This window comes from Rhinoderma darwinii, assembly GCF_050947455.1.
Source record: "Rhinoderma darwinii isolate aRhiDar2 chromosome 2 unlocalized genomic scaffold, aRhiDar2.hap1 SUPER_2_unloc_60, whole genome shotgun sequence".
In the NCBI taxonomy this organism is placed as follows: Eukaryota; Metazoa; Chordata; class Amphibia; order Anura; family Rhinodermatidae; genus Rhinoderma; species Rhinoderma darwinii.
Window position 1 is genome coordinate 22,384 of NW_027461730.1, and position 25,783 is coordinate 48,166.

The following is a 25,783-nucleotide window of genomic DNA, read 5'->3' on the forward strand; positions in this document are numbered from 1 at the left end:
TGGAAAAAAAGGTTTTAATGTGGAATTTGAGAAATCTCACCATGGAGGGAAAAGTTTTAATAATTAAATCTGTTTTATTACCCATAATGCTTTATGTAGCTATGGTTTTCCCTCCAACAATTTTATATATTAAAAAAGTGACCAGGATCTGTTTTATGTTTTTATGGGGTTCCAAAATGGAAAAACTAAAACGTGATTTTATGTACAGATGTAAGGACAATGGCGGGAGAGATGTTCCTAACCTTTTTAACTTCTTTTACATTAAATACTTTTGCTTCTGTTTTAAAATGTATAATTCTGATGGTATTTTTAGCTACTTTTTAAAGTACGCTACGGGCATGATTTTTAAACGATGGTTTCGTGTCCCTTTGAATTCTCCTGTGCTTCTGTGTCCCCCAAAACAATATGCGGTGCTCGAAAAAACTGTCAGGCTCCTAGGTCTCCAAGAATTGGAGCCTGACATATTGGGGGACCAGAAAAAAGTGTCACTCTCCTGTAGGCGGCAGGAGGATACACTGGCAGTTTCAAATTTCTCACAGGCAAGGTCCAAGGTGGTGTGGCGGAACGTTTTCGGGAAATTTATGGCAAATGTGCACAAGGACCTTGCCTGGGCAATCGTTCACCAGTGCCTCCCTACTCGTGAATTCCAGCATAGGCGAGGACTGGTGGCGAGAGCCAAGTGCCCGAGAGACAGGTGTGGTGACGACGAGACGATAATGCACCTGTTTTGGAACTGCCCATATGCACAGGAGGTTTGGAGGAAGGTAGGCCCATTGCTGAAATGGGCCTGCGGTCTTAAAGATCTTAAATTTGAATACGTGTTTTATGGTCTTTTTAACTGCCCAAGTTTTAAACAGCAAATGGTCTGTTGGATCATTTTAAACTGTTTTAAGAATGCCATTTGGAAGGTTAGGAACATTCTGCTTTTTAAACATGATTTTATTGACGTTAAAAATTGTGTGAAATATGCCCTAAGTGAAATGTATATTTATTATCTTAGGGACAAAAAGCAGCTAGGGGTAAAAGAAGCAACATCCATGTGGTGTTTGCAAATGTGGAATACCATAACATTGTAAATAAAAATGGTTTTATTCTTTTATGTCTTTTATGCCCTGTATAAATTTTATCCTGCTATTGTTCTGTACTTTTATTATAACATCTGTATTAATGGTCTTATTATTATTACTTTTGTATTCATTTAAATGTATGAATATTCATGTATTATGCTGTTGATTTTATCTTGTGGTTTCAATTTTAAAAAAAAGTCTGTAAAATATATTATTTTTGCCAATAAAAAACTTTGTTGAAACCTTATCTGTTCTTATCAGTTTAATATCTGATACGTCCCCTATCTGGGGACCATATATTAAATGGATTTTTAGAACAGGGAGATGGAAATAGAGCTTGCTCTGTCCACTCCACGCATTGACCTGGTATTGCAGTATTTCCAGGACCGGTGCACCCTTCCCTTATGTGTTGACTAAAATCAGATTCCAAAAGTGTTTTTTCTCTTTGCCATTGTTTCTGTCTTTCTGAAGGGATCTCCCCTTTTAATCCCATTATTTCAACACCTGTTGGACAATGCATTTGTACAGTCATGTGTGATAATGAGCTCATTTATTAAATGCAATTAATGAATACATTGCCACCTCTTGTTGTGTGTGTGTGTGTGTGTGTCTTCTGTGTTTCTGTGTTTCCGGCATTTCACATTGGAACAGCTCATTCACCTTCCTTGTCTTCTCTCCGCCCTCCCTCCCTCCCTCCCTCCTAGGTAAGTTAAAGAGCTGCACCTGAGCCAGCCACTGATTGATGCAGCACCACAGTCAAATAGTGGAGTGGAGTGGAGTAGGGGAACAGCAAACAGCCATTAAAGCAGCCAGCCGCCTACCCGCCACAATGGACCTACCTGTGTACACTAGGTGGATGTGATGGAATGTACTGTCGTCCCTACATTTCAAGAAGAAGTAAGAATTGCAGTTGCAACAAACCCTTGCTTGCCTACAAAGAGAGCAGCAATTTGGATTTGTTACTATGTTACCTGGAAGAATAACAAACTGTGCAAGGATGGAGGTTGTAGGAGCAAAGAGAAGTTGTCTGTAAAGTTGGTGGATGCCTATTTTCCATTTTGCAGTCCCTTGTCTCCCTCTTGTGGCCTCCTGGAGGCAAATAAATGTGCAAAAAAAAGACAGCCTGGCGGCCGGCTGTTGCAGTGTTGCCCTCTCAGGCAACACTGAGTGACTGACTGAGCCTCACAGTCTTATATAAAGTTCAGACGGAACTTTGCACGTGTCATAGTGGAGCCCTCAGGATTCCAGAGCCAGCTTTCTGACATCATAATGGGGCCTGCCTCAGAGATAAAAGCCTGGGCCCAGGCAGTGTTGTTCAGTGCTGCTCAGCAGGCAGCACAGGACTGGATTAAAGCTGATACAAGGTGTGAAGGAACAAGGGGTGGCTGTGGGCATGCACTTGCTGCCGCTGCCAGTGTTTATCTGCATGGCAGGAGGGCATTTGGGCGTTGCCAGGAAGGCGTTTTTATGTAGATTCCTCCTCTTTCAGCACTGCATTGTGGTGCAAGCAAAAGAAGCAAATCCTGTCTGGCTTCCTCTCCGGCCTTTATTCACCTCCCGCTTAGTAGCTGTAAATGTGTGTGAGCCTGCAGGGCCCCATGGAATTGCCTAGGAGTAGGCTGAATCGCTGCAAGGGGTGAACAGCAGTATGGGACAGGCTCGGGCAAGGCAAGGGCCGCTCGGGTTATCGCTTCTCGGCCTTTTGGCAAGATCAGGTGTAGTATTTCTGCATCTGGTTTTGTTGGGAGGTGTCCGGGGTACCCTGCTCCTTGGCCTTGGGGGATCGTCTCTTTTCACAGAGAGACTTCACCCCCTTGCTGCTATTTGGGGAGTGGGCTTAGCCCCCGGACAACGAGTTGCGATCGCGCCTTACCCAAAAGGTCAACCGACCTTGAGGCGTTTTCCTAAGAGCGTTCCGAGGGCGTTTATCGGGCTTCGTAGGTGTCTGGGGTACCCTAATCCTTGGCCTTGGGGGAGGGTTCCACTTAATTGTGGAATCTGAGCCCTTGCTGCTATAAGGGACAGGCTTAGCCCCCAGGCACTGAAAATGCCATTTACATTTGGTTTCGCATCCGGGGACACCCGGTTGCGCCAGTCCGTCCGCATTGAGGTGGAAGAAGGCCATCGTCAGCGGAAGAACCTTCGCTTCATTGTGGAGGTGATTCTGCTGGACTTCCTGGGGCTCAAGCGGGCGGACATCCTGTGTCTCAATGACCAGGAAAGCCGCGGTCGGTACACCATCTCCTTTACGGCCGCGGCATGCTGCGAGAATATGCACAAGAGACTATCTGATGCGGACCAGAGTGAGGAGCGGCTAAATGGACTGAACTTTTTATTCCTCTACGGGGAGGAAGAAGTCCCGCTCGTGATGTGCATGTTCAGTCCATTTGTCTCAGAGTGTGACATTGAAACCTTCCTCAGTCGTTACTGCAGGGAGGTCCGCTTCTCACACAAAATCTTGAACACCCAGAGCTTCTGGAATGGCAAAAGGAAATATTGGGTGAAGTTCCGCCAGGATCCCAATGGCATTGGAGGCTTACATCACCCACCCCAGAACTTTGCCATTGGGAAGAATCGAGGATTCTTATTTTACCCCCAGATGCCAATAGCCTGCCGGAACTGCTTGAGATATGGCCACACCAGAGAACATTGTGACCGGCCCCATGTGGTGCAGTGTAATAGGTGTGGCCAGGTTGGACACGTGGCGGCAAAATGCAGTTCCGAGGTGTTGTGCAATCTGTGCGGCATGACTGGGCATGCTTTTAAAGACTGCCCCCGCAGAGCGAAATCTGGGCCACCCAGACCAGGGCCAGAGCGGCAGTTTGCAACATGTGCAGACGCCGCTGGTAATGCCCCAAAACGAGCATTGACGACTGAGGGGTCCAGGCCAAAGTCCTTCACAGCTCCATCGGGGGGCCCACCGATGTCAGCCTCGAGGGACGGCCATAGGGATTCCACCGGGTCCAGGCAGAGCAGGAGGAATTCTGACTCTGCTGGACATAAGTTGACCGGCACCTCTGCAAACAGGTCCTCTGCTCCGCCTGCAGTGGACCCTGTTGAGGCAGTGGTTAGCGACAGGCGTCGTGGCTCCGTAGGTTCTGCAGTAGGACCTGACGCCTGTCCCAAGAGTGTGGGCATGGAGCGGAGACACTCTGTGTCAGACGAGGGCTCCATTAAGAAAACCCTAAAATATGCTGGATTGGAGCCTCGTTTTGACCATTTCCGGTCAACGGGGGGGTCGGAGCAAAGTTCCTCCACTGCGGTTGTGGAGGGGCTTGCGATGAAGGCTCCCCGTAAGCAGGCAAAGGTTGCCAAGAGTGATGGGACCTCACAGGCCCCTGTGCAGCTGCCCAGGAAGGACATCAGCGATATCTTCAGCCAGGGGCCAGAGATGGGTGAGAGCGACTTCGAGGAGATGGATAGGAGCCATTCTGCAAAGAGACAGCGAGAGGAAGAGGAGTCCGGAGTTCGGAGGAAAGCTGCCTATCGGAGTTCGGATGAGAGCAGTGTGGGGGTTGGAGCCGCCCACGTATCTGGCTCTGACCCTACCAACATCCAAGATTTATTGACCCCTCAAAAAGGGGGTCCAGACTCGCAGCTGATCTCCGAATACGACTCTTCTGGTTCGGACCCTGACCTCAACTAAGACTATGTTGGTTCCTATCAAAGTCGCCTCACTAAATGTGAGGTCCCTAAAGAGCCCTGTCCGCAGGACTGCTTTATTTTCATTTTTAGAGACTGTGGACTTTGACCTTTGCCTGCTTCAAGAATGTGGAATCCCTAATGACTTGGAATATCAAGATTTAAAGATGGACTGGAAACTAGGCCCCTCAGTCTGGTCTGGTGGAAATGACTGTCGCTCTGCGGGGGTTGGATTGCTCTGCCGAGGTCGTTTTATCTCCATCCAAACAGTGACTGAAATCATGCCCGGCAGAGCTATTTTAATACATTTGCTTTTTAATGGAATTTTAATTCGTGTTTTAAACGTTTATGCCCCTCCTACCAAACAGGAGAGGGCAGAACTATTAGAGATTTTACCATTGTTTTGTGTTGGGTCTACCCCCCTGCTGGTGGGTGGTGATTTTAACTGTGTGCGAGATGGAGAACACCGGCAGGGTGGGGATTTTAATCGAAAAATTGACCGTACTTCTTACCTGCTCAAGAATTTTATTGGTGATTTTAAATTGAAAGATTGCTGGAGGGAACTCTTGCCTGCGGACCCAGGCCCCACCTGGTCCAATGGAAGAGTGAGCTCCAGAATTGATTTTATTTTCACTTCTAATAGTTTTATTCCCAAAAAATGTTTGCTTTTAACAAATATTTTATCTGATCACAAGCTCCTTTCAGTGCACCTGGAGCTAGAGGGAGAGCAAAAAGCTTGTAGGGGTCCCTGGAGACTAAACACCACACTCCTGGAGGACCCCATCATTAAAGAGGAGTTTGTGCGGACCTACCAGTGTTGGCAGTCCCATAGAGCGCCCAGTCAGCCTATGCTACACTGGTGGGAGGGCATTAAACCCAAAATCAGAGCTTTTTTTATTCGAGCAGGTAAGAAGAAAGCAAAAGAGAAAAAACAATGGTTTTATGTTCTTAATAAACGTTTACATGTACTTTTTAAATTGAAGGAGATTGGTATGGATGTTGATGATGATATCTTAAATCTTAAAGCTGAAATAAAACATGCCATAGAAGAGAAAGGGAAACAAATAATTTTTAATTCACATGTAAAGCACCTCGAGGATGGCGAGAAGTGTTCCCGGTTCTTCTTCAAAAAGGTAATGGATAAACGAGATGTCATTTTAAACCTTGAAGGAGAAACCACTATGGTCGGCATTTTAAATTCTGCTTTTAATTTCTACCAATCTCTTTTTAACAAGAAAAATATTGATCCTTCCTTTTTAGAACATGTTCTTAATTCCCTTGATGCCAAGCTAGATATTTTAGACCAGGAAGTTTTATCCCGTAATATTACCTTGGAGGAACTTTTATTTGCTTTTAAAAGTTTTTCTAATGGGAAAGCTCCTGGGGAAGATGGTCTGCCCATCGAATTTTATCATGCTTTTTGGGAAATTTTAAAGAATGACATGTTTTTATTGTATAAGGAAGTTTTTATTACTGAAGAGCTGCCCCCTTCCTGGAGGAGGGGGATTGTGTCCTTAATTTTTAAAAAAGGTGAGAGGGACCAGTTAAAAAACTGGCGCCCTATTACTCTTTTAAACGTTGATTGTAAAATTTTAGCTAAACTAATAACAATCCGTTTTAAACCTTTTATTCATAAATTAATCCATCCAAACCAGGTATGTGGGGTACCTGGGAGGTCAATTACTGAGTCCCTGAATATTTTACGTGACATCATTTGGTATTTTAAAGAAAGGGGTCAAAGCCTTGCTATTTTATCCTTAGATTTCGAGAAGGCTTTTGACCGGGTCTCCCATGAATATCTTTTTATGGTTCTTAAAAAGATGGCTGTTCCTGAAATTATTTTAACACGTATTAAGCTTTTATATCGATCCTGTTTTAGCCAAATTTCTATCAACGGATTTTTAACTAAAGGTGTTCCTCTTTTATCAGGGGTGAAACAGGGGTGCCCGTTGTCTCCGCTCCTTTTTATTTGTGCCATAGAACCTCTGTTCACCCTAATAAGAGATGATAAAGTCATCAGAGGCGTGCCCATACCTGGAGGAAGGGGGAACCAGGTAAAAATCCTAGGCTATATGGATGACGCCACCGTCCTATGCCCAGACGCCGCTTCTATGAGACGGGCATTGAGGAACACCGGCTTTTTTTGTGAAGCCTCTGGTTTTAAATTAAACGTTGATAAGTGTGACTGTTTTTATACTGGTGTATGGGATTCCTCTGTGACACCAGGAGTTAACATGCAGCAGGATCAGATAAAAATTTTAGGAATTGTTTTTAATCAAGAAAACGATGGGAGACCCAATTGGGATTCAGTAATTGCCAAAATGGAAAAAAAGGTTTTAATGTGGAATTTGAGAAATCTCACCATGGAGGGAAAAGTTTTAATAATTAAATCTGTTTTATTACCCATAATGCTTTATGTAGCTATGGTTTTCCCTCCAACAATTTTATATATTAAAAAAGTGACCAGGATCTGTTTTATGTTTTTATGGGGTTCCAAAATGGAAAAACTAAAACGTGATTTTATGTACAGATGTAAGGACAATGGCGGGAGAGATGTTCCTAACCTTTTTAACTTCTTTTACATTAAATACTTTTGCTTCTGTTTTAAAATGTATAATTCTGATGGTATTTTTAGCTACTTTTTAAAGTACGCTACGGGCATGATTTTTAAACGATGGTTTCGTGTCCCTTTGAATTCTCCTGTGCTTCTGTGTCCCCCAAAACAATATGCGGTGCTCGAAAAAACTGTCAGGCTCCTAGGTCTCCAAGAATTGGAGCCTGACATATTGGGGGACCAGAAAAAAGTGTCACTCTCCTGTAGGCGGCAGGAGGATACACTGGCAGTTTCAAATTTCTCACAGGCAAGGTCCAAGGTGGTGTGGCGGAACGTTTTCGGGAAATTTATGGCAAATGTGCACAAGGACCTTGCCTGGGCAATCGTTCACCGGTGCCTCCCTACTCGTGAATTCCAGCATAGGCGAGGACTGGTGGCGAGAGCCAAGTGCCCGAGAGACAGGTGTGGTGACGACGAGACGGTAATGCACCTGTTTTGGAACTGCCCATATGCACAGGAGGTTTGGAGGAAGGTAGGCCCATTGCTGAAATGGGCCTGCGGTCTTAAAGATCTTAAATTTGAATACGTGTTTTATGGTCTTTTTAACTGCCCAAGTTTTAAACAGCAAATGGTCTGTTGGATCATTTTAAACTGTTTTAAGAATGCCATCTGGAAGGTTAGGAACATTCTGCTTTTTAAACATGATTTTATTGACGTTAAAAATTGTGTGAAATATGCCCTAAGTGAAATGTATATTTATTATCTTAGGGACAAAAAGCAGCTAGGGGTAAAAGAAGCAACATCCATGTGGTGTTTGCAAATGTGGAATACCATAACATTGTAAATAAAAATGGTTTTATTCTTTTATGTCTTTTATGCCCTGTATAAATTTTATCCTGCTATTGTTCTGTACTTTTATTATAACATCTGTATTAATGGTCTTATTATTATTACTTTTGTATTCATTTAAATGTATGAATATTCATGTATTATGCTGTTGATTTTATCTTGTGGTTTCAATTTTAAAAAAAAGTCTGTAAAATATATTATTTTTGCCAATAAAAAACTTTGTTGAAACCTTATCTGTTCTTATCAGTTTAATATCTGATACGTCCCCTATCTGGGGACCATATATTAAATGGATTTTTAGAACAGGGAGATGGAAATAGAGCTTGCTCTGTCCACTCCACGCATTGACCTGGTATTGCAGTATTTCCAGGACCGGTGCACCCTTCCCTTATGTGTTGACTAAAATCAGATTCCAAAAGTGTTTTTTCTCTTTGCCATTGTTTCTGTCTTTCTGAAGGGATCTCCCCTTTTAATCCCATTATTTCAACACCTGTTGGACAATGCATTTGTACAGTCATGTGTGATAATGAGCTCATTTATTAAATGCAATTAATGAATACATTGCCACCTCTTGTTGTGTGTGTGTGTGTGTGTGTGTGTGTGTCTTCTGTGTTTCTGTGTTTCCGGCATTTCACATTGGAACAGCTCATTCACCTTCCTTGTCTTCTCTCCGCCCTCCCTCCCTCCCTCCTAGGTAAGTTAAAGAGCTGCACCTGAGCCAGCCACTGATTGATGCAGCACCACAGTCAAATAGTGGAGTGGAGTGGAGTAGGGGAACAGCAAACAGCCATTAAAGCAGCCAGCCGCCTACCCGCCACAATGGACCTACCTGTGTACACTAGGTGGATGTGATGGAATGTACTGTCGTCCCTACATTTCAAGAAGAAGTAAGAATTGCAGTTGCAACAAACCCTTGCTTGCCTACAAAGAGAGCAGCAATTTGGATTTGTTACTATGTTACCTGGAAGAATAACAAACTGTGCAAGGATGGAGGTTGTAGGAGCAAAGAGAAGTTGTCTGTAAAGTTGGTGGATGCCTATTTTCCATTTTGCAGTCCCTTGTCTCCCTCTTGTGGCCTCCTGGAGGCAAATAAATGTGCAAAAAAAAGACAGCCTGGCGGCCGGCTGTTGCAGTGTTGCCCTCTCAGGCAACACTGAGTGACTGACTGAGCCTCACAGTCTTATATAAAGTTCAGACGGAACTTTGCACGTGTCATAGTGGAGCCCTCAGGATTCCAGAGCCAGCTTTCTGACATCATAATGGGGCCTGCCTCAGAGATAAAAGCCTGGGCCCAGGCAGTGTTGTTCAGTGCTGCTCAGCAGGCAGCACAGGACTGGATTAAAGCTGATACAAGGTGTGAAGGAACAAGGGGTGGCTGTGGGCATGCACTTGCTGCCGCTGCCAGTGTTTATCTGCATGGCAGGAGGGCATTTGGGCGTTGCCAGGAAGGCGTTTTTATGTAGATTCCTCCTCTTTCAGCACTGCATTGTGGTGCAAGCAAAAGAAGCAAATCCTGTCTGGCTTCCTCTCCGGCCTTTATTCACCTCCCGCTTAGTAGCTGTAAATGTGTGTGAGCCTGCAGGGCCCCATGGAATTGCCTAGGAGTAGGCTGAATCGCTGCAAGGGGTGAACAGCAGTATGGGACAGGCTCGGGCAAGGCAAGGGCCGCTCGGGTTATCGCTTCTCGGCCTTTTGGCTAAGATCAAGTGTAGTATCTGTTCTTATCAGTTTAATATCTGATACGTCCCCTATCTGGGGACCATATATTAAATGGATTTTTAGAACAGGGAGATGGAAATAGAGCTTGCTCTGTCCACTCCACGCATTGACCTGGTATTGCAGTATTTCCAGGACCGGTGCACCCTTCCCTTATGTGTTGACTAAAATCAGATTCCAAAAGTGTTTTTTCTCTTTGCCATTGTTTCTGTCTTTCTGAAGGGATCTCCCCTTTTAATCCCATTATTTCAACACCTGTTGGACAATGCATTTGTACAGTCATGTGTGATAATGAGCTCATTTATTAAATGCAATTAATGAATACATTGCCACCTCTTGTTGTGTGTGTGTGTGTGTGTGTGTGTGTGTCTTCTGTGTTTCTGTGTTTCCGGCATTTCACATTGGAACAGCTCATTCACCTTCCTTGTCTTCTCTCCGCCCTCCCTCCCTCCCTCCTAGGTAAGTTAAAGAGCTGCACCTGAGCCAGCCACTGATTGATGCAGCACCACAGTCAAATAGTGGAGTGGAGTGGAGTAGGGGAACAGCAAACAGCCATTAAAGCAGCCAGCCGCCTACCCGCCACAATGGACCTACCTGTGTACACTAGGTGGATGTGATGGAATGTACTGTCGTCCCTACATTTCAAGAAGAAGTAAGAATTGCAGTTGCAACAAACCCTTGCTTGCCTACAAAGAGAGCAGCAATTTGGATTTGTTACTATGTTACCTGGAAGAATAACAAACTGTGCAAGGATGGAGGTTGTAGGAGCAAAGAGAAGTTGTCTGTAAAGTTGGTGGATGCCTATTTTCCATTTTGCAGTCCCTTGTCTCCCTCTTGTGGCCTCCTGGAGGCAAATAAATGTGCAAAAAAAAGACAGCCTGGCGGCCGGCTGTTGCAGTGTTGCCCTCTCAGGCAACACTGAGTGACTGACTGAGCCTCACAGTCTTATATAAAGTTCAGACGGAACTTTGCACGTGTCATAGTGGAGCCCTCAGGATTCCAGAGCCAGCTTTCTGACATCATAATGGGGCCTGCCTCAGAGATAAAAGCCTGGGCCCAGGCAGTGTTGTTCAGTGCTGCTCAGCAGGCAGCACAGGACTGGATTAAAGCTGATACAAGGTGTGAAGGAACAAGGGGTGGCTGTGGGCATGCACTTGCTGCCGCTGCCAGTGTTTATCTGCATGGCAGGAGGGCATTTGGGCGTTGCCAGGAAGGCGTTTTTATGTAGATTCCTCCTCTTTCAGCACTGCATTGTGGTGCAAGCAAAAGAAGCAAATCCTGTCTGGCTTCCTCTCCGGCCTTTATTCACCTCCCGCTTAGTAGCTGTAAATGTGTGTGAGCCTGCAGGGCCCCATGGAATTGCCTAGGAGTAGGCTGAATCGCTGCAAGGGGTGAACAGCAGTATGGGACAGGCTCGGGCAAGGCAAGGGCCGCTCGGGTTATCGCTTCTCGGCCTTTTGGCTAAGATCAAGTGTAGTACTTTAGGGTATTGCCTTGTTTCTTGGTCAGGAGGTGCCCTGGTACCCTTTTCCTTGGCCTGGGGGGATCGTTTCTCTTAGGAGAGACTTCACCCCTCTGCTGCTATTGGGGAGGAGGATTAGTCCAGGGCAACGGGGAGCGATCACCTGCCTGGTACTTCGGTACTGAAGGTATTCTTTGGAGATTGCTGGAATTCGTTTGGAGCAGGATGGAGGAAATTCCCGAATATATGCGTACCAGGAATGCTGTCCGGTTTTTCGTGGAGGAATCTGAGCGACAAAGGAAGGATCTGGAGTTCATCACAAAGGTTCTTTTGTTGGATTTCTTTCAGCTGGAGAGATCATGCATTTTGGCGGTGATGGACTATCCGAGGAGAGGGTGCTTTGACGTTACCTTCGCCACAGAAGAAATTTATGCTGTCTTTTTAGAACGCTTGAAGGAAGGTAAAAGGGACCCAAGACTTGTGGGTGTGAAGGTAACACCACATTTTGTGCCAAACAAAAAGTTGGTGGTTGTAAAAATGTTTTCGCCTTACGTGGATGAAGAGGACATTAAGTTATTTCTCAATAAGTTTTGTGAGGAGGTGGTGGGAAAGGGGAAAGTGTTTAACCCTTTTGGATTTTGGACTGGGAAGTGGAAATTTCTTTGTAAATTTGTGAGAATTGGTGAATCTAGAAACCTATTGTTTCCTCCAGCGCGGTTCAAGATTGGAAGTGCGTGTGGAAATTTATTTTTTCTTGGAATGGATATGTTTTGTTTGAATTGTAAAGAGTATGGTCATGAGAGAGAAGCCTGTGAGAAAGTAATGTGTACAAAATGTCTGCAAGAGGGACATAAGTATAATGAATGTCAGAAAGGGAAAGTATGTAATATGTGTGGAGAGGAGGGGCACATATTCAAATCGTGCCCAAAGAAAAGCAAACGTGAGGTACAAGAGGAAAATAAGAAGATAGTCAAAAGAAAGGAAGCGGAAGTTAGTTTGGAAGAAGGCAAGCTTCACAAATTGGAAGGAAGTGGGCAAAGTGATGAGAAAAAAAGGAAAAAAGCAGAGAGAAAGAAAAAAAGTGTCATTTCAGAAGAGGAAAGAGCAGAAAGAGACAGGTTATTGGAAGAAGTAGAGCAGTTACGTAGTAAAATTAATTTTGAAAAAATGCGGAGGAGGGTGCGGCTCTGTGTAAGAGAAAATTTACCAGGGTTTCTTGAAAGGTATGGTGTGCCAACGTGGTTAACGTGCATTGTAAACTGTGAGTGGGATGGTAATGATTTGCAGGAACATCTAGTGGATATGTTAGGAACTATTGCTGTTAAAAAAGGAATGTTTTTTTGATTTCTTAAGAAAAAAAAAGGAAAGAGGAAAACAAAAATTAATTGTACGTTTTCAGTTTTCATTGTGATGATCTAAGTCTTTTTTATTTTGAATTTTATGATTTTTAAGACGTGATCTGAATGAAAAAAAAAAAAAAAAAAAAAATCTGTTCTTATCAGTTTAATATCTGATACGTCCCCTATCTGGGGACCATATATTAAATGGATTTTTAGAACAGGGAGATGGAAATAGAGCTTGCTCTGTCCACTCCACGCATTGACCTGGTATTGCAGTATTTCCAGGACCGGTGCACCCTTTCCTTATGTGTTTACTAAAATCAGATTCCAAAAGTGCTTTTTGTGTTTGCCATTGTTTTTGTCTTTCGGATGGGATCTCCCCTTTTAATCCCATTATTTCAACACCTGTTGGACAATGCATTTGTACAGTCATGTGTGATAATGAGCTAATTTATTAAATGCAATTAATTAATACATTGCCACCTCTTGTTTTGTGTCGTCTGTGTTTCTGTGTTTCCGGCATTTCACATTGGAACAGCTCATTCACCTTCCTTGTCTTCTCTCCGCCCTCCCTCCTAGGTAGGTTAAAGAGCTGCACCTGAGCCAGCCACTGATTGATGCAGCACCATAGTCAAATAGTGGAGTGGAGTAGGGGAACAGCAAACAGCCATTAAAGCAGCCAGCCCGCCCGCCCGCCCGTCACAATGGACCTACCTGTGTACACTAGATGGATGTGATGGAATGTACTGTGGTCCCTACATTTCAAGAAGAAGTAAGAATTGCAGTTGCAACAAACCCTTGCTTGCCTACAAAGAGAGCAGCAATTTGGATTTGTTACTATGTTACCTGGAAGAATAACAAACTGTGCAAGGATGGAGGTTGTAGGAGCAAGGAGAACAAGTTGTCTGTAAAGTTGGTGGATGCCTATTTTCCATTTTGCAGTCCCTTGTCTCCCTCTTGTGGCCTCCTGGAGGCAACTAGCTGTGCAAAAAAAAGACAGCCTGGGGGCCGGCTGTTGCAGTGTTGCCCTCTCAGGCAACACTGAGTGACTGACTGAGCCGCACCGTCTTATATAAAGTTCAGACGGAACTTTGCACGTGTCATAGTGGAGACCTCAGGAGCCAGAGCCAGCTTTCTGACATCATAATGGGGCCTCAGAGATAAAAGCCTGGGCCCAGGCAGTGTTGGTCAGTGCTGCTCAGCAGGCAGCACTGGACTGGATTAAAGCTGATACAAGGTGTGAAAGGAGAAGGGGTGGCAGTGGGCATGCACTTACTGCTGCTGCTGCTGCTGCTGCTGCTGCTGCCAGTGTTTGCACGGCAGGAGGGCATTTGGGCGTTGCCAGGAAGGCGTTTTTATGTCGATTCCTCCTCTTTCAGCACTGCATTGTGGTGCAAGCAAAAGAAGCAAATCCTGTCTTGCTTCCTCTCCGGCCTTTATTCACCTCCCGCTTAGTAGCTGTGAGTGTGTGTGAGCCTGCAGGGCCCCATGGAATTGCCTAGGAGTAGGCTGAATCGCTGCAAGGGGTGAACAGCAGTATTGGGCAGGCTCGGTCAACGCGCGGCCCGTTCGGGTTATCGCTTCTCGGCCTTTTGGCTAAGATCAAGTGTAGTATCTGTTCTTATCAGTTTAATATCTGATACGTCCCCTATCTGGGGACCATATATTAAATGGATTTTTAGAACAGGGAGATGGAAATAGAGCTTGCTCTGTCCACTCCACGCATTGACCTGGTATTGCAGTATTTCCAGGACCGGTGCACCCTTTCCTTATGTGTTTACTAAAATCAGATTCCAAAAGTGCTTTTTGTGTTTGCCATTGTTTTTGTCTTTCGGATGGGATCTCCCCTTTTAATCCCATTATTTCAACACCTGTTGGACAATGCATTTGTACAGTCATGTGTGATAATGAGCTAATTTATTAAATGCAATTAATTAATACATTGCCACCTCTTGTTTTGTGTCGTCTGTGTTTCTGTGTTTCCGGCATTTCATATTGGAACAGCTCATTCACCTTCCTTGTCTTCTCTCCGCCCTCCCTCCTAGGTAGGTAGCTGCACCTGAGCCAGCCACTGATTGATGCAGCACCATAGTCAAATAGTGGAGTGGAGTAGGGGAACAGCAAACAGCCATTAAAGCAGCCAGCCCGCCCGCCCGCCCGTCACAATGGACCTACCTGTGTACACTAGATGGATGTGATGGAATGTACTGTGGTCCCTACATTTCAAGAAGAAGTAAGAATTGCAGTTGCAACAAACCCTTGCTTGCCTACAAAGAGAGCAGCAATTTGGATTTGTTACTATGTTACCTGGAAGAATAACAAACTGTGCAAGGATGGAGGTTGTAGGAGCAAGGAGAACAAGTTGTCTGTAAAGTTGGTGGATGCCTATTTTCCATTTTGCAGTCCCTTGTCTCCCTCTTGTGGCCTCCTGGAGGCAACTAGCTGTGCAAAAAAAAGACAGCCTGGGGGCCGGCTGTTGCAGTGTTGCCCTCTCAGGCAACACTGAGTGACTGACTGAGCCGCACCGTCTTATATAAAGTTCAGATGGAACTTTGCACGTGTCATAGTGGAGACCTCAGGAGCCAGAGCCAGCTTTCTGACATCATAATGGGGCCTCAGAGATAAAAGCCTGGGCCCAGGCAGTGTTGGTCAGTGCTGCTCAGCAGGCAGCACTGGACTGGATTAAAGCTGATACAAGGTGTGAAAGGAGAAGGGGTGGCAGTGGGCATGCACTTACTGCTGCTGCTGCTGCTGCTGCTGCCAGTGTTTGCACGGCAGGAGGGCATTTGGGCGTTGCCAGGAAGGCGTTTTTATGTCAATTCCTCCTCTTTCAGCACTGCATTGTGGTGCAAGCAAAAGAAGCAAAACGCGCGGCACGTTCGGGTTATCGCTTCTCGGCCTTTTGGCTAAGATCAAGTGTAGTATCTGTTCTTATCAGTTTAATATCTGATACGTCCCCTATCTGGGGACCATATATTAAATGGATTTTTAGAACAGGGAGATGGAAATAGAGCTTGCTCTGTCCACTCCACGCATTGACCTGGTATTGCAGTATTTCCAGGACCGGTGCACCCTTTCCTTATGTGTTTACTAAAATCAGATTCCAAAAGTGCTTTTTGTGTTTGCCATTGTTTTTGTCTTTCGGATGGGATCTCCCCTTTTAATCCCATTATTTCAACACCTGTTGGACAATGCATTTGTACAGTCATGTGTGATAATGAGCTAATTTATTAAATGCAATTAATTAATACATTGCCACCTCTTGTTTTGTGTCGTCTGTGTTTCTGTGTTTCCGGCATTTCACATTGGAACAGCTCATTCACCTTCCTTGTCTTCTCTCCGCCCTCCCTCCTAGGTAGGTAGCTGCACCTGAGCCAGCCACTGATTGATGCAGCACCATAGTCAAATAGTGGAGTGGAGTAGGGGAACAGCAAACAGCCATTAAAGCAGCCAGCCCGCCCGCCCGCCCGTCACAATGGACCTACCTGTGTACACTAGATGGATGTGATGGAATGTACTGTGGTCCCTACATTTCAAGAAGAAGTAAGAATTGCAGTTGCAACAAACCCTTGCTTGCCTACAAAGAGAGCAGCAATTTGGATTTGTTACTATGTTACCAGGAAGAATAACAAACTGTGTAAGGATGGAGGTTGTAGGAGCAAGGAGAACAAGTTGTCTGTAAAGTTGGTGGATGCCTATTTTCCATTTTGCAGTCCCTTGTCTCCCTCTTGTGGCCTCCTGGAGGCAACTAGCTGTGCAAAAAAAAGACAGCCTGGGGGCCGGCTGTTGCAGTGTTGCCCTCTCAGGCAACACTGAGTGACTGACTGAGCCGCACCGTCTTATATAAAGTTCAGACGGAACTTTGCACGTGTCATAGTGGAGACCTCAGGAGCCAGAGCCAGCTTTCTGACATCATAATGGGGCCTCAGAGATAAAAGCCTGGGCCCAGGCAGTGTTGGTCAGTGCTGCTCAGCAGGCAGCACTGGACTGGATTAAAGCTGATACAAGGTGTGAAAGGAGAAAGGGTGGCAGTGGGCATGCACTTACTGCTGCTGCTGCTGCTGCTGCTGCTGCTGCTGCTGCTGCTGCTGCTGCCAGTGATTGCACGGCAGGAGGGCATTTGGGCGTTGCCAGGAAGGCGTTTTTATGTCGATTCCTCCTCTTTCAGCACTGCATTGTGGTGCAAGCAAAAGAAGCAAATCCTGTCTTGCTTCCTCTCCGGCCTTTATTCACCTCCCGCTTAGTAGCTGTGAGTGTGTGTGAGCCTGCAGGGCCCCATGGAATTGCCTAGGAGTAGGCTGAATCGCTGCAAGGGGTGAACAGCAGTATTGGGCAGGCTCGGTCAACGCGCGGCCCGTTCGGGTTATCGCTTCTCGGCCTTTTGGCTAAGATCAAGTGTAGTATCTGTTCTTATCAGTTTAATATCTGATACGTCCCCTATCTGGGGACCATATATTAAATGGATTTTAAGAACAGGGAGATGGAAATAGAGCTTGCTCTGTCCACTCCACGCATTGACCTGGTATTGCAGTATTTCCAGGACCGGTGCACCCTTTCCTTATGTGTTTACTAAAATCAGATTCCAAAAGTGCTTTTTGTGTTTGCCATTGTTTTTGTCTTTCGGATGGGATCTCCCCTTTTAATCCCATTATTTCAACACCTGTTGGACAATGCATTTGTACAGTCATGTGTGATAATGAGCTAATTTATTAAATGCAATTAATTAATACATTGCCACCTCTTGTTTTGTGTCGTCTGTGTTTCTGTGTTTCCGGCATTTCACATTGGAACAGCTCATTCACCTTCCTTGTCTTCTCTCCGCCCTCCCTCCTAGGTAGGTTAAAGAGCTGCACCTGAGCCAGCCACTGATTGATGCAGCACCATAGTCAAATAGTGGAGTGGAGTAGGGGAACAGCAAACAGCCATTAAAGCAGCCAGCCCGCCCGCCCGCCCGTCACAATGGACCTACCTGTGTACACTAGATGGATGTGATGGAATGTACTGTGGTCCCTACATTTCAAGAAGAAGTAAGAATTGCAGTTGCAACAAACCCTTGCTTGCCTACAAAGAGAGCAGCAATTTGGATTTGTTACTATGTTACCTGGAAGAATAACAAACTGTGCAAGGATGGAGGTTGTAGGAGCAAGGAGAACAAGTTGTCTGTAAAGTTGGTGGATGCCTATTTTCCATTTTGCAGTCCCTTGTCTCCCTCTTGTGGCCTCCTGGAGGCAACTAGCTGTGCAAAAAAAAAGACAGCCTGGGGGCCGGCTGTTGCAGTGTTGCCCTCTCAGGCAACACTGAGTGACTGACTGAGCCGCACCGTCTTATATAAAGTTCAGACGGAACTTTGCACGTGTCATAGTGGAGACCTCAGGAGCCAGAGCCAGCTTTCTGACATCATAATGGGGCCTCAGAGATAAAAGCCTGGGCCCAGGCAGTGTTGGTCAGTGCTGCTCAGCAGGCAGCACTGGACTGGATTAAAGCTGATACAAGGTGTGAAAGGAGAAGGGGTGGAAGTGGGCATGCACTTATTGCTGCTGCTGCTGCTGCTGCTGCTGCCAGTGTTTGCACGGCAGGAGGGCATTTGGGCGTTGCCAGGAAGGCGTTTTTATGTCGATTCCTCCTCTTTCAGCACTGCATTGTGGTGCAAGCAAAAGAAGCAAATCCTGTCTTGCTTCCTCTCCGGCCTTTATTCACCTCCCGCTTAGTAGCTGTGAGTGTGTGTGAGCCTGCAGGGCCCCATGGAATTGCCTAGGAGTAGGCTGAATCGCTGCAAGGGGTGAACAGCAGTATTGGGCAGGCTCGGTCAACGCGCGGCCCGTTCGGGTTATCGCTTCTCGGCCTTTTGGCTAAGATCAAGTGTAGTATCTGTTCTTATCAGTTTAATATCTGATACGTCCCCTATCTGGGGACCATATATTAAATGGATTTTTAGAACAGGGAGATGGAAATAGAGCTTGCTCTGTCCACTCCACGCATTGACCTGGTATTGCAGTATTTCCAGGACCGGTGCACCCTTTCCTTATGTGTTTACTAAAATCAGATTCCAAAAGTGCTTTTTGTGTTTGCCATTGTTTTTGTCTTTCGGATGGGATCTCCCCTTTTAATCCCATTATTTCAACACCTGTTGGACAATGCATTTGTACAGTCATGTGTGATAATGAGCTAATTTATTAAATGCAATTAATTAATACATTGCCACCTCTTGTTTTGTGTCGTCTGTGTTTCTGTGTTTCCGGCATTTCACATTGGAACAGCTCATTCACCTTCCTTGTCTTCTCTCCGCCCTCCCTCCTAGGTAGGTAGCTGCACCTGAGCCAGCCACTGATTGATGCAGCACCATAGTCAAATAGTGGAGTGGAGTAGGGGAACAGCAAACAGCCATTAAAGCAGCCAGCCCGCCCGCCCGCCCGTCACAATGGACCTACCTGTGTACACTAGATGGATGTGATGGAATGTACTGTGGTCCCTACATTTCAAGAAGAAGTAAGAATTGCAGTTGCAACAAACCCTTGCTTGCCTACAAAGAGAGCAGCAATTTGGATTTGTTACTATGTTACCAGGAAGAATAACAAACTGTGCAAGGATGGAGGTTGTAGGAGCAAGGAGAACAAGTTGTCTGTAAAGTTGGTGGATGCCTATTTTCCATTTTGCAGTCCCTTGTCTCCCTCTTGTGGCCTCCTGGAGGCAACTAGCTGTGCAAAAAAAAGACAGCCTGGGGGCCGGCTGTTGCAGTGTTGCCCTCTCAGGCAACACTGAGTGACTGACTGAGCCGCACCGTCTTATATAAAGTTCAGACGGAACTTTGCACGTGTCATAGTGGAGACCTCAGGAGCCAGAGCCAGCTTTCTGACATCATAATGGGGCCTCAGAGATAAAAGCCTGGGCCCAGGCAGTGTTGGTCAGTGCTGCTCAGCAGGCAGCACTGGACTGGATTAAAGCTGATACAAGGTTTGAAAGGAGAAGGGGTGGCAGTGGGCATGCACTTACTGCTGCTGCTGCTGCTGCTGCCAGTGTTTGCACGGCAGGAGGGCATTTGGGCGTTGCCAGGAAGGCGTTTTTATGTCGATTCCTCCTCTTTCAGCACTGCATTGTGGTGCAAGCAAAAGAAGCAAATCCTGTCTTGCTTCCTCTCCGGCCTTTATTCACCTCCCGCTTAGTAGCTGTGAGTGTGTGTGAGCCTGCAGGGCCCCATGGAATTGCCTAGGAGTAGGCTGAATCGCTGCAAGGGGTGAACAGCAGTATTGGGCAGGCTCGGTCAACGCGCGGCCCGTTCGGGTTATCGCTTCTCGGCCTTTTGGCTAAGATCAAGTGTAGTATCTGTTCTTATCAGTTTAATATCTGATACGTCCCCTATCTGGGGACCATATATTAAATGGATTTTTAGAACAGGGAGATGGAAATAGAGCTTGCTCTGTCCACTCCACGCATTGACCTGGTATTGCAGTATTTCCAGGACCGGTGCACCCTTTCCTTATGTGTTTACTAAAATCAGATTTCAAAAGTGCTTTTTGTGTTTGCCATTGTTTTTGTCTTTCGGATGGGATCTCCCCTTTTAATCCCATTATTTCAACACCTGTTGGACAATGCATTTGTACAGTCATGTGTGATAATGAGCTAATTTATTAAATGCAATTAATTAATACATTGCCACCTCTTGTTTTGTGTCGTCTGTGTTTCTGTGTTTCCGGCATTTCACATTGGAACAGCTCATTCACCTTCCTTGTCTTCTCTCCGCCCTCCCTCCTAGGTAGGTTAAAGAGCTGCACCTGAGCCAGCCACTGATTGATGCAGCACCATAGTCAAATAGTGGAGTGGAGTAGGGGAACAGCAAACAGCCATTAAAGCAGCCAGCCCGCCCGCCCGTCACAATGGACCTACCTGTGTACACTAGATGGATGTGATGGAATGTACTGTGGTCCCTACATTTCAAGAAGAAGTAAGAATTGCAGTTGCAACAAACCCTTGCTTGCCTACAAAGAGAGCAGCAATTTGGATTTGTTACTATGTTACCTGGAAGAATAACAAACTGTGCAAGGATGGAGGTTGTAGGAGCAAGGAGAACAAGTTGTCTGTAAAGTTGGTGGATGCCTATTTTCCATTTTGCAGTCCCTTGTCTCCCTCTTGTGGCCTCCTGGAGGCAACTAGCTGTGCAAAAAAAAGACAGCCTGGGGGCCGGCTGTTGCAGTGTTGCCCTCTCAGGCAACACTGAGTGACTGACTGAGCCGCACCGTCTTATATAAAGTTCAGACGGAACTTTGCACGTGTCATAGTGGAGACCTCAGGAGCCAGAGCCAGCTTTCTGACATCATAATGGGGCCTCAGAGATAAAAGCCTGGGCCCAGGCAGTGTTGGTCAGTGCTGCTCAGCAGGCAGCACTGGACTGGATTAAAGCTGATACAAGGTGTGAAAGGAGAAGGGGTGGCAGTGGGCATGCACTTACTGCTGCTGCTGCTGCTGCCAGTGTTTGCACGGCAGGAGGGCATTTGGGCGTTGCCAGGAAGGCGTTTTTATGTTGATTCCTCCTCTTTCAGCACTGCATTGTGGTGCAAGCAAAAGAAGCAAATCCTGTCTTGCTTCCTCTCCGGCCTTTATTCACCTCCCGCTTAGTAGCTGTGAGTGTGTGTGAGCCTGCAGGGCCCCATGGAATTGCCTAGGAGTAGGCTGAATCGCTGCAAGGGGTGAACAGCAGTATTGGGCAGGCTCGGTCAACGCGCGGCCCGTTCGGGTTATCGCTTCTCGGCCTTTTGGCTAAGATCAAGTGTAGTATCTGTTCTTATCAGTTTAATATCTGATACGTCCCCTATCTGGGGACCATATATTAAATGGATTTTTAGAACAGGGAGATGGAAATAGAGCTTGCTCTGTCCACTCCACGCATTGACCTGGTATTGCAGTATTTCCAGGACCGGTGCACCCTTTCCTTATGTGTTTACTAAAATCAGATTCCAAAAGTGCTTTTTGTGTTTGCCATTGTTTTTGTCTTTCGGATGGGATCTCCCCTTTTAATCCCATTATTTCAACACCTGTTGGACAATGCATTTGTACAGTCATGTGTGATAATGAGCTAATTTATTAAATGCAATTAATTAATACATTGCCACCTCTTGTTTTGTGTCGTCTGTGTTTCTGTGTTTCCGGCATTTCACATTGGAACAGCTCATTCACCTTCCTTGTCTTCTCTCCGCCCTCCCTCCTAGGTAGGTTAAAGAGCTGCACCTGAGCCAGCCACTGATTGATGCAGCACCATAGTCAAATAGTGGAGTGGAGTAGGGGAACAGCAAACAGCCATTAAAGCAGCCAGCCCGCCCGCCCGCCCGTCACAATGGACCTACCTGTGTACACTAGATGGATGTGATGGAATGTACTGTGGTCCCTACATTTCAAGAAGAAGTAAGAATTGCAGTTGCAACAAACCCTTGCTTGCCTACAAAGAGAGCAGCAATTTGGATTTGTTACTATGTTACCTGGAAGAATAACAAACTGTGCAAGGATGGAGGTTGTAGGAGCAAGGAGAACAAGTTGTCTGTAAAGTTGGTGGATGCCTATTTTCCATTTTGCAGTCCCTTGTCTCCCTCTTGTGGCCTCCTGGAGGCAACTAGCTGTGCAAAAAAAAGACAGCCTGGGGGCCGGCTGTTGCAGTGTTGCCCTCTCAGGCAACACTGAGTGACTGACTGAGCCGCACCGTCTTATATAAAGTTCAGACGGAACTTTGCACGTGTCATAGTGGAGACCTCAGGAGCCAGAGCCAGCTTTCTGACATCATAATGGGGCCTCAGAGATAAAAGCCTGGGCCCAGGCAGTGTTGGTCAGTGCTGCTCAGCAGGCAGCACTGGACTGGATTAAAGCTGATACAAGGTGTGAAAGGAGAAGGGGTGGCAGTGGGCATGCACTTACTGCTGCTGCTGCTGCTGCTGCTGCTGCTGCCAGTGTTTGCACGGCAGGAGGGCATTTGGGCGTTGCCAGGAAGGCGTTTTTATGTCGATTCCTCCTCTTTCAGCACTGCATTGTGGTGCAAGCAAAAGAAGCAAATCCTGTCTTGCTTCCTCTCCGGCCTTTATTCACCTCCCGCTTAGTAGCTGTGAGTGTGTGTGTGCCTGCAGGGCCCCATGGAATTGCCTAGGAGTAGGCTGAATCGCTGCAAGGGGTGAACAGCAGTATTGGGCAGGCTCGGTCAACGCGCGGCCCGTTCGGGTTATCGCTTCTCGGCCTTTTGGCTAAGATCAAGTGTAGTATCTGTTCTTATCAGTTTAATATCTGATACGTCCCCTATCTGGGGACCATATATTAAATGGATTTTTAGAACAGGGAGATGGAAATAGAGCTTGCTCTGTCCACTCCACGCATTGACCTGGTATTGCAGTATTTCCAGGACCGGTGCACCCTTTCCTTATGTGTTTACTAAAATCAGATTCCAAAAGTGCTTTTTGTGTTTGCCATTGTTTTTGTCTTTCGGATGGGATCTCCCCTTTTAATCCCATTATTTCAACACGTGTTGGACAATGCATTTGTACAGTCATGTGTGATAATGAGCTAATTTATTAAATGCAATTAATTAATACATTGCCACCTCTTGTTTTGTGTCGTCTGTGTTTCTGTGTTTCCGGCATTTCACATTGGAACAGCTCATTCACCTTCCTTGTCTTCTCTCCGCCCTCCCTCCTAGGTAGGTAGCTGCACCTGAGCCAGCCACTGATTGATGCAGCACCATAGTCAAATAGTGGAGTGGAGTAGGGGAACAGCAAACAGCCATTAAAGCAGCCAGCCCGCCCGCCCGCCCGTCACAATGGACCTACCTGTGTACACTAGATGGATGTGATGGAATGTACTGTGGTCCCTACATTTCAAGAAGAAGTAAGAATTGCAGTTGCAACAAACCCTTGCTTGCCTACAAAGAGAGCAGCAATTTGGATTTGTTACTATGTTACCTGGAAGAATAACAAACTGTGCAAGGATGGAGGTTGTAGGAGCAAGGAGAACAAGTTGTCTGTAAAGTTGGTGGATGCCTATTTTCCATTTTGCAGTCCCTTGTCTCCCTCTTGTGGCCTCCTGGAGGCAACTAGCTGTGCAAAAAAAAGACAGCCTGGGGGCCAGCTGTTGCAGTGTTGCCCTCTCAGGCAACACTGAGTGACTGACTGAGCCGCACCGTCTTATATAAAGTTCAGACGGAACTTTGCACGTGTCATAGTGGAGACCTCAGGAGCCAGAGCCAGCTTTCTGACATCATAATGGGGCCTCAGAGATAAAAGCCTGGGCCCAGGCAGTGTTGGTCAGTGCTGCTCAGCAGGCAGCACTGGACTGGATTAAAGCTGATACAAGGTGTGAAAGGAGAAGGGGTGGCAGTGGGCATGCACTTACTGCTGCTGCTGCTGCTGCTGCTGCCAGTGTTTGCACGGCAGGAGGGCATTTGGGCCTTGCCAGGAAGGCGTTTTTATGTCGATTCCTCCTCTTTCAGCACTGCATTGTGGTGCAAGCAAAAGAAGCAAATCCTGTCTTGCTTCCTCTCCGGCCTTTATTCACCTCCCGCTTAGTAGCTGTGAGTGTGTGTGAGCCTGCAGGGCCCCATGGAATTGCCTAGGAGTAGGCTGAATCGCTGCAAGGGGTGAACAGCAGTATTGGGCAGGCTCGGTCAACGCGCGGCCCGTTCGGGTTATCGCTTCTCGGCCTTTTGGCTAAGATCAAGTGTAGTATCTGTTCTTATCAGTTTAATATCTGATACGTCCCCTATCTGGGGACCATATATTAAATGGATTTTTAGAACAGGGAGATGGAAATAGAGCTTGCTCTGTCCACTCCACGCATTGACCTGGTATTGCAGTATTTCCAGGACCGGTGCACCCTTTCCTTATGTGTTTACTAAAATCAGATTCCAAAAGTGCTTTTTGTGTTTGCCATTGTTTTTGTCTTTCGGATGGGATCTCCCCTTTTAATCCCATTATTTCAACACCTGTTGGACAATGCATTTGTACAGTCATGTGTGATAATGAGCTAATTTATTAAATGCAATTAATTAATACATTGCCACCTCTTGTTTTGTGTCGTCTGTGTTTCTGTGTTTCCGGCATTTCACATTGGAACAGCTCATTCACCTTCCTTGTCTTCTCTCCGCCCTCCCTCCTAGGTAGGTTAAAGAGCTGCACCTGAGCCAGCCACTGATTGATGCAGCACCATAGTCAAATAGTGGAGTGGAGTAGGGGAACAGCAAACAGCCATTAAAGCAGCCAGCCCGCCCGCCCGCCCGTCACAATGGACCTACCTGTGTACACTAGATGGATGTGATGGAATGTACTGTGGTCCCTACATTTCAAGAAGAAGTAAGAATTGCAGTTGCAACAAACCCTTGCTTGCCTACAAAGAGAGCAGCAATTTGGATTTGTTACTATGTTACCTGGAAGAATAACAAACTGTGCAAGGATGGAGGTTGTAGGAGCAAGGAGAACAAGTTGTCTGTAAAGTTGGTGGATGCCTATTTTCCATTTTGCAGTCCCTTGTCTCCCTCTTGTGGCCTCCTGGAGGCAACTAGCTGTGCAAAAAAAAGACAGCCTGGGGGCCGGCTGTTGCAGTGTTGCCCTCTCAGGCAACACTGAGTGACTGACTGAGCCGCACCGTCTTATATAAAGTTCAGACGGAACTTTGCACGTGTCATAGTGGAGACCTCAGGAGCCAGAGCCAGCTTTCTGACATCATAATGGGGCCTCAGAGATAAAAGCCTGGGCCCAGGCAGTGTTGGTCAGTGCTGCTCAGCAGGCAGCACTGGACTGGATTAAAGCTGATACAAGGTGTGAAAGGAGAAGGGGTGGCAGTGGGCATGCACTTACTGCTGCTGCTGCTGCTGCTGCTGCTGCTGCCAGTGTTTGCACGGCAGGAGGGCATTTGGGCGTTGCCAGGAAGGCGTTTTTATGTCGATTCCTCCTCTTTCAGCACTGCATTGTGGTGCAAGCAAAAGAAGCAAATCCTGTCTTGCTTCCTCTCCGGCCTTTATTCACCTCCCGCTTAGTAGCTGTGAGTGTGTGTGAGCCTGCAGGGCCCCATGGAATTGCCTAGGAGTAGGCTGAATCGCTGCAAGGGGTGAACAGCAGTATTGGGCAGGCTCGGTCAACGCGCGGCCCGTTCGGGTTATCGCTTCTCGGCCTTTTGGCTCAGATCAGAGTTT

At 46.4% G+C, this 25,783-nt stretch overlaps 11 non-coding genes and 2 pseudogenes across 11 annotated transcripts; all 13 read left to right on the forward strand.

The window, feature by feature from the left end:
- The first annotated feature begins 1,275 nt into the window (after nt 1-1,275).
- Nucleotides 1,276-1,467, forward strand: LOC142681884 (U2 spliceosomal RNA). The gene has a single exon (XR_012853721.1). It is a non-coding gene; the product is annotated as a U2 spliceosomal RNA (small nuclear RNA).
- Nucleotides 1,468-8,306: 6,839 nt separating this feature from the next.
- LOC142681885 (U2 spliceosomal RNA) lies at nt 8,307-8,498 on the forward strand. Its single transcript, XR_012853722.1, has one exon. It is a non-coding gene; the product is annotated as a U2 spliceosomal RNA (small nuclear RNA).
- A 1,290-nt stretch (nt 8,499-9,788) lies between these two features.
- Nucleotides 9,789-9,979, forward strand: LOC142681859 (U2 spliceosomal RNA). The gene has a single exon (XR_012853699.1). It is a non-coding gene; the product is annotated as a U2 spliceosomal RNA (small nuclear RNA).
- Nucleotides 9,980-11,269: 1,290 nt separating this feature from the next.
- Nucleotides 11,270-11,380, forward strand: LOC142681901 (U2 spliceosomal RNA; annotated as a pseudogene).
- Nucleotides 11,381-12,730: 1,350 nt separating this feature from the next.
- LOC142681886 (U2 spliceosomal RNA) lies at nt 12,731-12,931 on the forward strand (annotated as a pseudogene).
- Nucleotides 12,932-14,206: 1,275 nt separating this feature from the next.
- Nucleotides 14,207-14,397, forward strand: LOC142681881 (U2 spliceosomal RNA). The gene has a single exon (XR_012853719.1). It is a non-coding gene; the product is annotated as a U2 spliceosomal RNA (small nuclear RNA).
- A 1,119-nt stretch (nt 14,398-15,516) lies between these two features.
- Nucleotides 15,517-15,707, forward strand: LOC142681894 (U2 spliceosomal RNA). Its single transcript, XR_012853724.1, has one exon. It is a non-coding gene; the product is annotated as a U2 spliceosomal RNA (small nuclear RNA).
- A 1,288-nt stretch (nt 15,708-16,995) lies between these two features.
- Nucleotides 16,996-17,186, forward strand: LOC142681864 (U2 spliceosomal RNA). Its single transcript, XR_012853703.1, has one exon. It is a non-coding gene; the product is annotated as a U2 spliceosomal RNA (small nuclear RNA).
- Nucleotides 17,187-18,459: 1,273 nt separating this feature from the next.
- LOC142681903 (U2 spliceosomal RNA) lies at nt 18,460-18,650 on the forward strand. Its single transcript, XR_012853728.1, has one exon. It is a non-coding gene; the product is annotated as a U2 spliceosomal RNA (small nuclear RNA).
- Nucleotides 18,651-19,911: 1,261 nt separating this feature from the next.
- Nucleotides 19,912-20,102, forward strand: LOC142681905 (U2 spliceosomal RNA). The gene has a single exon (XR_012853729.1). It is a non-coding gene; the product is annotated as a U2 spliceosomal RNA (small nuclear RNA).
- A 1,259-nt stretch (nt 20,103-21,361) lies between these two features.
- LOC142681906 (U2 spliceosomal RNA) lies at nt 21,362-21,552 on the forward strand. Its single transcript, XR_012853730.1, has one exon. It is a non-coding gene; the product is annotated as a U2 spliceosomal RNA (small nuclear RNA).
- Nucleotides 21,553-22,827: 1,275 nt separating this feature from the next.
- On the forward strand, nt 22,828-23,018 carry LOC142681907 (U2 spliceosomal RNA). Its single transcript, XR_012853731.1, has one exon. It is a non-coding gene; the product is annotated as a U2 spliceosomal RNA (small nuclear RNA).
- A 1,264-nt stretch (nt 23,019-24,282) lies between these two features.
- On the forward strand, nt 24,283-24,473 carry LOC142681908 (U2 spliceosomal RNA). The gene has a single exon (XR_012853732.1). It is a non-coding gene; the product is annotated as a U2 spliceosomal RNA (small nuclear RNA).
- The last annotated feature ends 1,310 nt before the right edge of the window (nt 24,474-25,783 follow it).